Here is a 12500-nt window from a genome sequence, read left to right on the forward strand (position 1 = left end):
AACTGGATGTGCAATCCCCAATCTCGTTGCTTCGTGGGGTAATCAGAGTGAGCGAGGTAATCATTAGAAGTATTAGGGAGATTTGATATCCAGTCAACACGCTCTGATGATGAAGGTGGGTTGATGAAGATGCAAATTCGTCGTAAAAGTGCAGTTTGGAAGAGAGGATCAGGTGAAACATTGTTGGAAGCTCAGCTGGAACTCATTCACAGAGTAAAATTCTACTGGGGGAAATATATATATATATATATATATATATATATATATATATATATATATATATATATATATATATATATATATATATATATATATATATATATACATATGTATGTATATATATATATATATATATATATATATATATATATGTATATATATATATACATATGTATATATATATATATATATATATATATATATATATATATATATATATATATATATATATATATATATAATTGTATACATATATATATATATATATATATATATATATATATATATATATATATATATATATACATATACTGTATATATATATATATATATATATATATATATATATATATATATATATATATATATATATATATATATATATATATATATATATATATAAGGAAACGAAGAGTGTACCATGCTCTTTTGTATATTTATTACACCTTTTTAAGGGGTAGTGATTAAGAAATACTTTTAAAGTAAAATTAGAATACCTCTGTGATGACGTAAAAAAGAACAGAAATTATCAAATTGACTAAGAGATAATTGATATTTTTTACCGATACTACTGTATCTAGTGATATCTGGTTTTCAAGACCTTTCTTGATTACATAAATTTCGATGACTTTTCATTCAGCTATGGTTTTGTAAAATATTAGTTCTTTAGCAGCTTTCTAGTAGAAAGTGTGGCTGCATTCATTCACATTATGAAAAAGGTTGCTGGAAGTGTATTTATGAGATTCCATGTAAGTAATTTGTTAATGGACAAAGTGGAAAACCACTCGAAATAAGATTAAAACAACAAACGAACGAGGAAACAATGTCAGCAGCCTTTCTCAAGAAATGAATGGATGTATCCAAACTATCAATTAGAAAGGTACTAAAGAGCTTACAGTTTGCAAAGACCTTCCTAAAAGAAACATTATTGAGGCTAGAATAATTAAGAAAAGCTTTGAAGAATTGTTTAACACCAGCCAAGCTATGTGCAGGATGAAGTATTGGTAAAGAAAATTTTTAAACAAATAGCTTTTAGGTAATCTACTCATTCGTGTTCTTATTGCACGCCTTGAAGATGATTCTTTGTATTCATTATGTGTTTTTTTAATCACTGTTCCTTAAGCAGATATAATAAAATCCAGATAGTGTCTGGTCCACTCTTCTTCTTTTTACCTCCCGGTCTGCTGTCGCCCATATATATATATATATATATATATATATATATATATATATATATATATATATATATATATATATATATATATATATATATATATATATATATATATATATGTATATAATAATCCTTGAACAACGATCGAGAATGTCAGATCAACAGGGAACACAACCGTGCGAAATCGCTACAGAATTAGGAATGTCCTCCATATTGGATATGGTGCTGTTGTGATACTCAATAGTAGTATGGGAACTAGGGTAACCTTGATACGGCTCCCCTTCTAATTTTGCCCCTTTCCCCCTTGAAGCGTAAACGCTATTCGGGGTGCAGATTGCTATATGGCGTGTCAAGAATACGTCCCCTGATATTATGCGATATCCTTGAGATAAATTCAAGGATATTCGCACCAGGAGTTAGAATTCTGGAGACCTAAAGGTAAATTCTCTGGGAATATCTCTGTAGTCAAATATCCCTAGGAAGTTACTCTTAGGAACCTTCCATCAGGACGACATGGCCACTCACCCAGTAATAGATTTTTTGCTTCGCTCAAAATCCGTTTTAACTGTTTTTTTTTTAACCTGAATTTTATGTTAAAAGCTATTTCAAAATTTTGCTACTTTACGGCTGATGTGGTATATTCTATCAACCAAGAAATACTATTACCTTTCTTCATCAAAAAATCTATCTATTTCTAATCAAATTTGACAAATTAATTAATCATATCTAGATTATAGACCCTAATATCACTAATCCGATAAAGGCACAAGTGACTCGCCTTGGTGAAAGAGCAAGAGCACAAATGACAAGGGACACCATAGCAAAGAGATACTTGATTCTAACATTCCCTTTATTTATAGGTTTTGCGATAGTTATATTATATAAATAGAATATGTAAATCTTACAATTTGCATCAAAACAACCATTAAAAGAATAAATTTCGTAACAAAAGGCCCCCTTTGTCCTGCAAACTTAAAGAAATAAGGGCAAAGAATGAATTGTTAATTAAAAAAGCTCTAAAGGTTACAACATTAATAAATGTATCTTCGTTCACTCTGCTAATTTTATACATGGTGATAAATAATTATTCACTTAAAATTATAATTTTGGTGGGCAGAAAACCATAAGGTAAAGCAACTTTTGTGAAATTCCTTCATTTCGAAGAACAAAGTACGAAATAAGAAAAGTTTGGAGAAATATCTGTCGTTTTTGAAAACCTCTATGGAAATTTGTTTATGAATAAAATGTGGCCAAAAACACAGACGATAAAAGTAAGAAAGTATGGCAAAGAAAATAAAACACTGAAAAGAAAAATTAATATAATGTAATTCTTCCTGTTTTACTAGTCCTTGAGGGTTAATATTGTTCATAGTAGAACTTGTTATAGGAATGAGGATTTATAATTAGGTAACCCACTCTTCATATCAGTATATCAAATTCCCCAGATACACCCCTTCCATCAATCCAAGGTCAAAAATAGTCTTACAAATTCCAGAAGGCAGAAGACGCTTGGGTTACCTCTGCTTCATCCACGCTAATGAGAAAATTCTATAGAAGATGAAACGAGAACTTTGCACAAGCAGAAGATTTAGATTAGTTTCTTGCAATCCCCATTTTCCCACCCCCCACCCCCCATCCCCCTTCTTTTCTTTAAGGTATTCTTGTCTTCTGTTAATTATCTTATCGCTTTATCTCTCCTAATGTACTATTCTTATTGTATTTTGAAGAGAAACCTTAAAAAGAAGCAATCCTTAATTATATGACTATCATTTGGATACTCCAGTCTGTTGCTTATATAGACTATTTAATTTACAAAAAAATGCTATTACGTTTCCTTAGCAAGGCACCTGACCATTTTCAATAAAAATTTGGTAAACAAATTTCTCATATCGAAACTAAGATTCTATTTAAGGTGTTAAATCGGTTTAATGATAATCCAACATGGAATCCAGTACCCAAGAGATCATGAACCTTGTTGACACTAATCAGATGAAGGTTTAAGTGATTCGACTTGGTGAAAGATCAAGAAAGCCAATGATAAAGGATAAAATAAGCAGAAGATACCTGATTTTAATTTACCCTTTTTTATTAGAACCAAAAGAAATTATATAATTTCCATCAAAATCAATTTTAAGAGGAATTAAAATGATAAGATAATGAATGTTTATTTTGTTCTGCATGAAGACACAACGATAAAAAGTTGAGTTTAACCCTTTAATTACAAAAGTCTAACAAGTTACAACAATCCAGAAGGATATTATCATTTACTTTGTAATTGCAGCTAAAAACATTCAGTGATAATTCTGATTTTTTTCTTTTAGCAGAGAACTTTGAAGGCACTCTGGAGAAATTCATTCCACGGGAAATTCATAATCGAAGGCGAAAAAAAAGATTAGTGAATTATCTTTCCTCTTTGAAAAGTTCCATGTAAATATTTTCCATGAGAAAAATGGTTAAAAAACACGAATGAGAAAAGGAAGAAAGACTGGATAAAAAGGAAAAAAATGAAAAAAACACAAAGGAAATAATGAAATGAGGGGAAATAGCTATTTTCTACAGTAATGGTGAACCTTCTGATTCAGTAATCCTGTACTGCACGTGTTTTCAAACACGCCAATACACTGTAATGCTATTGGTTTTTTTATCTCTCGCTTTTTCCTACACTAATAATAGAACTGCCTGCTTAGGCATGTTTCAATTTGATTTTTTTTTTTTTTTTTTTTTTTTTTTTTTTTTTTTTTTTTTTTTTTTTGTGATATTCTTTACTGGTATTCACCTGGCCTCTCTGTTAGCATCTAACAGCAACATTGCCACTTTAGGGACTACAAGAGTGACTGCTTCACACACCCCTTTTTTCGTCTACTGCTTTGCACTACCCTTTTTATAATGCTGCTCACTGAACTTCACTGTTCAACACATGCCACCTTAATTAAACTGTCCCTCTTCACCAGCAGGGAAGTGTTTGTCTATTCTAGTGCACTAGAGTTCATTTTTGCATCAAGGACATAACTCGCTCAAGCAGTAAAGGAGACCATGTCCTTATGGCGATTAACTGAGGACACTTCCCCAAAATTCTCCAATTAGCTTTGTGACCAAGAAGACGCTCTGATAGAGTATGAAACTGTCAAAACATACCTCCTGGAGCAGTACTCACCATTCCCAGCCCACTGTATAGCCAAATATTTTCAGTTCTCTCAACAGCTGTTCTGGGACCAAAAGGCTTTGCTCGGTCTCAGGGATATGACCAGTATCCCTCGCCTGCAACCTGCCGAAAATGGAACGCCTCGGGAACTGAACCTACTTCGAGTCCCCTGAGTACGATGCTTATATGAATCTGTATGTAATGCCATTCCCAATGTTGATACTTTGTCCATGAAGGACCTGATGACCAAAGTCAATGCCCTTATGGACACCCACTTCCCCACCTTCAAGACCTCCATTATTGCCTCCACTCCTGACGAAGAGAACAACTACACAACATTGTACGAAGCTGACATGTATGCTGTAAGACATAGACGCCTGCCCTGTGACATGCCGGAGTGGCTACAAAGCCGCCCACCTCCCGCATATACAAACCTTGCTCAAGCCCCAACCAACGACCTCCCCAGCTGCTTACTCCAGATTTGGTGTTGTTGCAAAGAAATATGTGAACGTATGTCATTTGCCAGAAAATGTTTAAGTAGGCCTTCACTTATGTCACTAATCACTTCTATCTATATGCTGAAGGTACGGGTGTGCAGATTTTGGTAGACAATGGTGCTTGCCGTTACTAGAGTAATTGTAAGCCCGCTGAGATCCCCGTGGTACCTACCAGCAGAACTTAGATCCCAATCCACAGGTACAACATAATCACACTATCATTTTGGAGCACCAAATACCATTGCTAATTCCTCGTAGCTGACATAATATGACTACTACTCATGGTTGATGTAGAGCATAGAAAATTAGTCAACGCTGACTCATATTCGTCGACACCTCTTCATCGGCCCCCTTCGATCTCGCACTACACATCAGCGCACCATGGCGGCCTGCGTCCACCTCCTCATGTCATACCCAGACGTCTTCCGTCCAGAACTTTGCCAAACGCCCAAGGTTCCTGCCATGCATGGTATTTATCACCAATGTGGCAATGTCAGTATTAGGTGTTGATAGAGAGGTGATGGAAATGCAAGTACATTTCATTCAACAGATAACAAGCTTATATACAAGCTCTTGCGAACAAGACTGAAAAATTCAAACAATATAAAACATGCGATGCAAGTTTAACAGGTTGCTCTATTACCAGTGCGGGAAAGGCTAATTGATAAAAAATGCTCTAGCATTAAAGTGCATGAGCGTGTGTGAAACATGGACGGTACAGTACAATCCTTGCTGGTTAATACTGTTCAGAGTGCGACCTAATGTAGAAAGGAGTCGTACAACACTAATTAGGTAACAAATTCCCCATACCAGTATCCGTCATTTTTCCAAGACCCACCACTCTTCATCAGCCTAAGTTAAAAAAGCAGTCTTCCAAACTCCCCAAGACGAAAGATCCTCATGTTGCTTCTGCCTCATCCATGCTAATGGGAGAATTCTATTGAAGATGAAAAGAAAACTTTGCGCCAAAGGGAGATTTGGATTACGAGGCAATATACCTACTCTGTCGTAACTCCCTTGCATAGTATGCCCCTGCCCCCTCCCCCCCCCCCCCCCTTCAACCACTTCTCATCTCAAGTAATCTTGTTTTTCAGCATCCCTTATCACTTTATCTCCCTTTTTGTACGCTTTTTATATATCTGGAATGAGGTAATGTACAAGAAGCAGTCATTATTTATTATATTACAATTTCATTTTCGGCAGTTGAAACGTCGAAAGATCATTCCTTTATATATTTTACATTTTGATCATAAAGATTCATGATCAAAAGCAAGTTTTCCTAGGAGATTTGGCTCGTGACCAGATGGAGAGAGAGAGAGAGAGAGAGAGAGAGAGAGAGAGAGAGAGAGAGAGAGAGAGAGAGAGAGAGAGAGAGAGAGTAGGATAATATTTATCTGGAATATGAAATCAAGCTAGACACATACACACACAAACATTTGTATATATATATATATATATATATATATATATATATATATATATATATATATATATATATATATATATATATATACATATATATATATATAATATATATATATACATATATATATACATATATATATATATATATATATATATATATATATATATATATATATATATATATATATATATATATATATATATATATATATATGAATATATCTTTATATATATATATATATATATATATATATATATATATATATATATATATATATATATATATATATAATCATCCTCATCAGCTGTTGCTTGTCCACTGCAGGACAAAGGTCCTGACATGTCCTTCCACTTGCGTCGGTTTATTGTATTTATGTCGTTCTATACCTATAATTTTATTAGTTCATCAACTTAATGTGTCCTCCTCCTTCTCCTGCTTTTTGTGCAATCTCCAGGAACCCATTCTGTTGTTCTTAATGTCCATCTATTATGTGTCATTCTCATGATATGTCCTGCCCATGTCTATTTTTTTCTTTTACATGTTAGAATATTCTCTACTTTAATTTGGGCTCATTTCAATGTTGCTATTTTGTTGTCTTTTACTGTTATTATCATCATAATTCATTCCATAGCTCTTTGAGTTGTAACTAGCTAATGTTCTATGACTTTAGTTTCAAGTTTATGATGATTAGGTTAATACTATTAAGACCATCTGATAAAATACTTTTCATTTTAGAGAAAGTGGTATTTCACGTTTCATGATCCCATTTTGTTTACGCAAAGCTCTGTATCCGATGATCATCCTTCTTGGATTTTTTCTTCTCTCATGTTCTGCCGTAACGCTTATTGTTTTATCTAAGTACTTATATTTATTGACAGTCTCTAGATGTTCGTCTGTAACCCTTAACTGTTGTCTTTCTACATTTTCACTGTACATTATGTAGTTTCACACAACATAAATAAATAAACATGTTCACAAACACACACACACATACACACACATACACACACACACACACACACATATATATATATATATATATATATATATATATATATATATATATATATATATATATATATATATATATATATATATATATATATATACACACACATATATATATATATATATATATATATATATATATATATATATATATATATATATATATATATATATATATATATAGTTTCCCATTTATTTTAGAGCCTTTGGTTGCATAGCTGGAGGCAAATTGGCCTCTCCTTTGAAGGCGCCAGGGTTCGATACCAGTTAAGATAGAAATTTATTTATATTTGAGCACGATATTGTGTTAATTTTCATCAATATTGACTCATTAGGAGTAATTCGAATTATATATATATATATATATATATATATATATATATATATATATATATATATATATATATATGTGTGTGTGTGTGTGTGTGTGTGTATTCATATGTAAGTAAATGTATATCCATTTCTCTATCTATCTATAAATATATATATATATATATATATATATATATATATATATATATATATATATATATATATATATATATATATATACATATATATATATATATATATATATATATATATATATATATATATATATATATATATATATATATATGTATATATATATATATATATATATATATATATATATATATATATATATATATATATATATATATATATATATATATATATATATATATATATTACAATTATTATTACTAGCCAAGCTACAAACCTAGTTGGAAAAGCAAGATGCTATAAGCACAAGGGGTCCAATAGGGAAAAATCACCCAGTGAGGAAAGGGAATAGGGAAATAAATAAATGATGAGAACAAGTTAACTACAATTCATTCTAAAACAGTAACAATGTCAAAACAGATATGTCCTATATAAACTATAAACAACGTCAAAAACAGATATATCATATATGAATTATAAAAAGACTTATGTCAGCCTGGTCAACATAAAATCATTTGCTCCATCTTTGAACTTTTGAAGTTCTATTGATTCAACTACCCGATTAGGAAGATCATTCTATGCACACACACACAAACACACACACACACACACACACACACACACACATATATATATATATATATATATATATATATATATATATATATATATATATATATATATATATATATATATATATGTATATATATATATATATATATATATATATATATATATATATATATATATATATATATATATATATATATATGAATAAATATATACACATATATATGTATATATATATATATATATATATATATATATATATATATATATATATATATATATATATATATATATATATATATATAGAGTGCGTGTGTTTAAACAAAGGAAGAAGTAAATGATGTCCATGAAAAACAAGGAACAACCATTCGCGTAAAATCCCACGGCAAGGTCAAGAATACTTCTTTAATATTATCTTCTACTAAGATGATATGTTACACTATGCAACATACCCTACGTATTCTATATGTAACATTTTATTGATCATAGATAATTAAAAACAAAAAATTCAAAGGTAAAATTTATTTTGTTACTGATACCTTTCATAAAACATCCCCTTAAAAAAAGTAAGGACAAAAATAGAATGTCAGTTAAATGTCATTATTTATTAAGATAGGAGCCAGGACTTGACAAATAGCAGATTAGATGAATATGACCATTACTTCCTACAAGAGGCATACAGTGGTAACCTTTCAAATTCATCATTTACTATCCACAAAGGTTGGAATTATTCGAGATTGTATTTAGGTAACGGTTTCTATATGACAACTTCTCCATTCCCACAGTATCTCCATCCCCCCAACCCCACCCTTCCGTCTTAGGTCAAAAACGGTCTCCCAAATTCCGGAAGACGAAAGAAGCTCGAGTTGCCTCTGCCTCATACATGCTAATGGGGGAACTCCATTGAAGATGAAACGAAAAGTTGGTGCCAGAGGGAGATTCGGATTACAAAGCATACCGCCTATTCTTTTGCAGTTTCTCTGAAAAGTATATCTTTTAAAGTGGTTCCCAAATATCAAGTATTTGACAATATTTATTTCATTTTTGGGGGGTAAATTTCATTGAATTTGACAGTATTTTGGCAGTTTAAAGCATAAACTATGTTAATCCTGGTTTTTTTTATTTACAACAAGAGCATTTTTTCCCCTTCAAGTATTAAGGACAGTAGATTAAGGCAAAAGTTTTTCAGTAGTAAGTAGATGTTTTACCAAGTGATGAACACGTAAGCGAAAGAACATCTATATTCGAGGAACAAATGGAAAATAAGTGTGAGCAGCTGGAAACAGTGTTTAAATGGCTTGGCTAATTGTGGAGGCCTACGTGATATTCGAAAAACACTTGAATATCCATAATATTGAAATGCAAATGAAAAGGAAGGTCTGGTATTCTGATGGTATTTTGATCTTTCTCCTTTAATCTTGAGACTAGATTTGTTATATAGTTATTATTTCTAGCAAATAACGTTTGGATAGATTAGATTCGAAACGCAATGAAAAATATAATATGGTGGAAGAAGTAGGCCTTCTTCATGTTACTGAACAGTAAAGAAAAAGTATGTCAAGTATACTGTATCCAAATTCCTTATAAAAATCTGGAAATGTAGAAAAATATAATAAATTAAGTAATATATATATATATATATATATATATATATATATATATATATATATATATATATATATATATATATATATGTATATATATATATATATATATATATATATATATATATATATATATATATATATATATATATATATATATATATATATATATATATTTATCTCTAAAAGAGATAAATATTTTTCACAGAAAGGTCATGCTTCCTGCTAAACTTTTTCCTATCAATCAAAATATTTTTCATTATATTCAAGATATAGTTTTATATGAGAATCATTTTGTATTGGTTAAAAAGAAAAAAATTAATACTGAGTGCTTTATGTTCTTAACATGTATGTACTTTACATGACTTCAAGCACACCTTGCTCCAACTTAATATAACTGACTCAACTTAGTTTTCAAGATTCAAAACACCTGACTATGTCGTGGCATTATAGAGAGGACAGTGTTTAGTGTGAATTGATAATTACATTGAGTATGAATTAAAGTTATAATAACTGAGTCAGTAAGCTACAATCTAACAAACAAAGGTTATAAAACTTTAAGAAAACCAAAATGTGTAAATCTAACTCATAGACCTGGCTAAAATTAAGGGAACAAATTTATCGTAATAAAGTGAAATTTATTGATTTTTATGGAGTTTAGTCGTAGGAAGGATATTAAATTTAGAACTAGCTACACTTAATAAAAAGAGAAAAAAAAGAAAAGAAAAAAAACGATTAATAATGATAATGTCGCAGTTGGAATAGAACTAATGATGATGAAACATTATTGAAATGTTATTTTCAAACGAGCATATGACCCATTCCGATAAAACAATAAACTATTCCCTAAAGCAAAAGCATTTTATTCCAGGTAGGTGATTGCTCAAATTGCATTAAGTAAACGACTGAGTACCGTTAATCACTTCCAAGGCCACATGGTTATGTTAATTAACGAATGGTACGAACAGCACGATAATTGCGTCAAGCATTTAGCATATTAGGTCATTTGCAACCACGTCTTGCGTTGAAGCCGATTAATAGTGATGTGGTTGCTAATGATTTCTATTGTTGCCTTGCATGATTACGACAGCTGTCGGACGTGTATTGTGCCGCCAGGTGGTGACGATTAAAACCCATTGCGTAAGTGAATGAAAGCTGATTTGGGGAATTCACAGTTGTGATGAAATGTAAAATTAAATTTTTCACTATTCAATTTCATTTCTAGATTATCTGCAAAATAAAGTCAAAGAAAAAATTGTCTATATTCAAAGATCGAAAGACCAGGCTAACCAATTAATTCGACAATTTAAACATTAAACGCAACCAAAGGAAAAGGGAATCTCACGCATTGCTCCATCGATAACAATATGAAATGACCTTAGAAACTTAGCACATCTTTGCCTGAGACCAGACAATTTCGTATCAAAAACGCCTTTAACATAGCTGTTTGTGAATTTCTATACATGCATACTGTATATATATATATATATATATATATATATATATATATATATATATATATATATATATATATATATATATATATATATATATATATATACATGCATATACATGTATGTAAACATGTATGAATATATATATACATATATATATATATATATATATATATATATATATATATATATATATATATATATATATATATATATATACAAATACGTGAGCGAATATGAATATGCTCTCACACATACACACACACACACACACACACACACATATATATATATATATATATATATATATATATATATATATATATATATATATATATATATAAATATATATATATATATATATATATATATATATATATAAATATATATATATATATATATATATATATATATATATATATATATATATATATATATATATATATATATATATATATACACACACACACACACACACATATATATATATATATATATATATATATATATATATATATATATATATATATATATATATATATACATATATATTCTTTCTTCATGGGAGTACCTTAACGATCAGCATAACTATAAAAGCCCGAGCAGCCCATACTAGGTCGGTTTGCTGTTAGCAATCACACCAAAATATCCCATCTTCATAAACCACAGGGGCCATGTGGGTGATGATTGCAAGCCAAATCCCATGCATGAATAACACAACCTAGTCTCAGACCCTACTCCCCACTGGCAGTAGAGCAACTGCCCAAGATGGCGGGCAGTTATATCACACTGCAGTGGGTGCTAAGATTCTTTGAAACTGAGGCAAGCAACATACAACGTCAGTACCCTATCCCTCTGTGTTACTAGACGAGCTGAAATAAATGAATTGGAATATAACAGGATTGAGTGAAATTCGAAGAACTGGACAATCTTATTTGGAG

Source organism: Palaemon carinicauda, chromosome 11, assembly GCF_036898095.1.
Source record: "Palaemon carinicauda isolate YSFRI2023 chromosome 11, ASM3689809v2, whole genome shotgun sequence".
Classification (NCBI taxonomy): domain Eukaryota; kingdom Metazoa; phylum Arthropoda; class Malacostraca; order Decapoda; family Palaemonidae; genus Palaemon; species Palaemon carinicauda.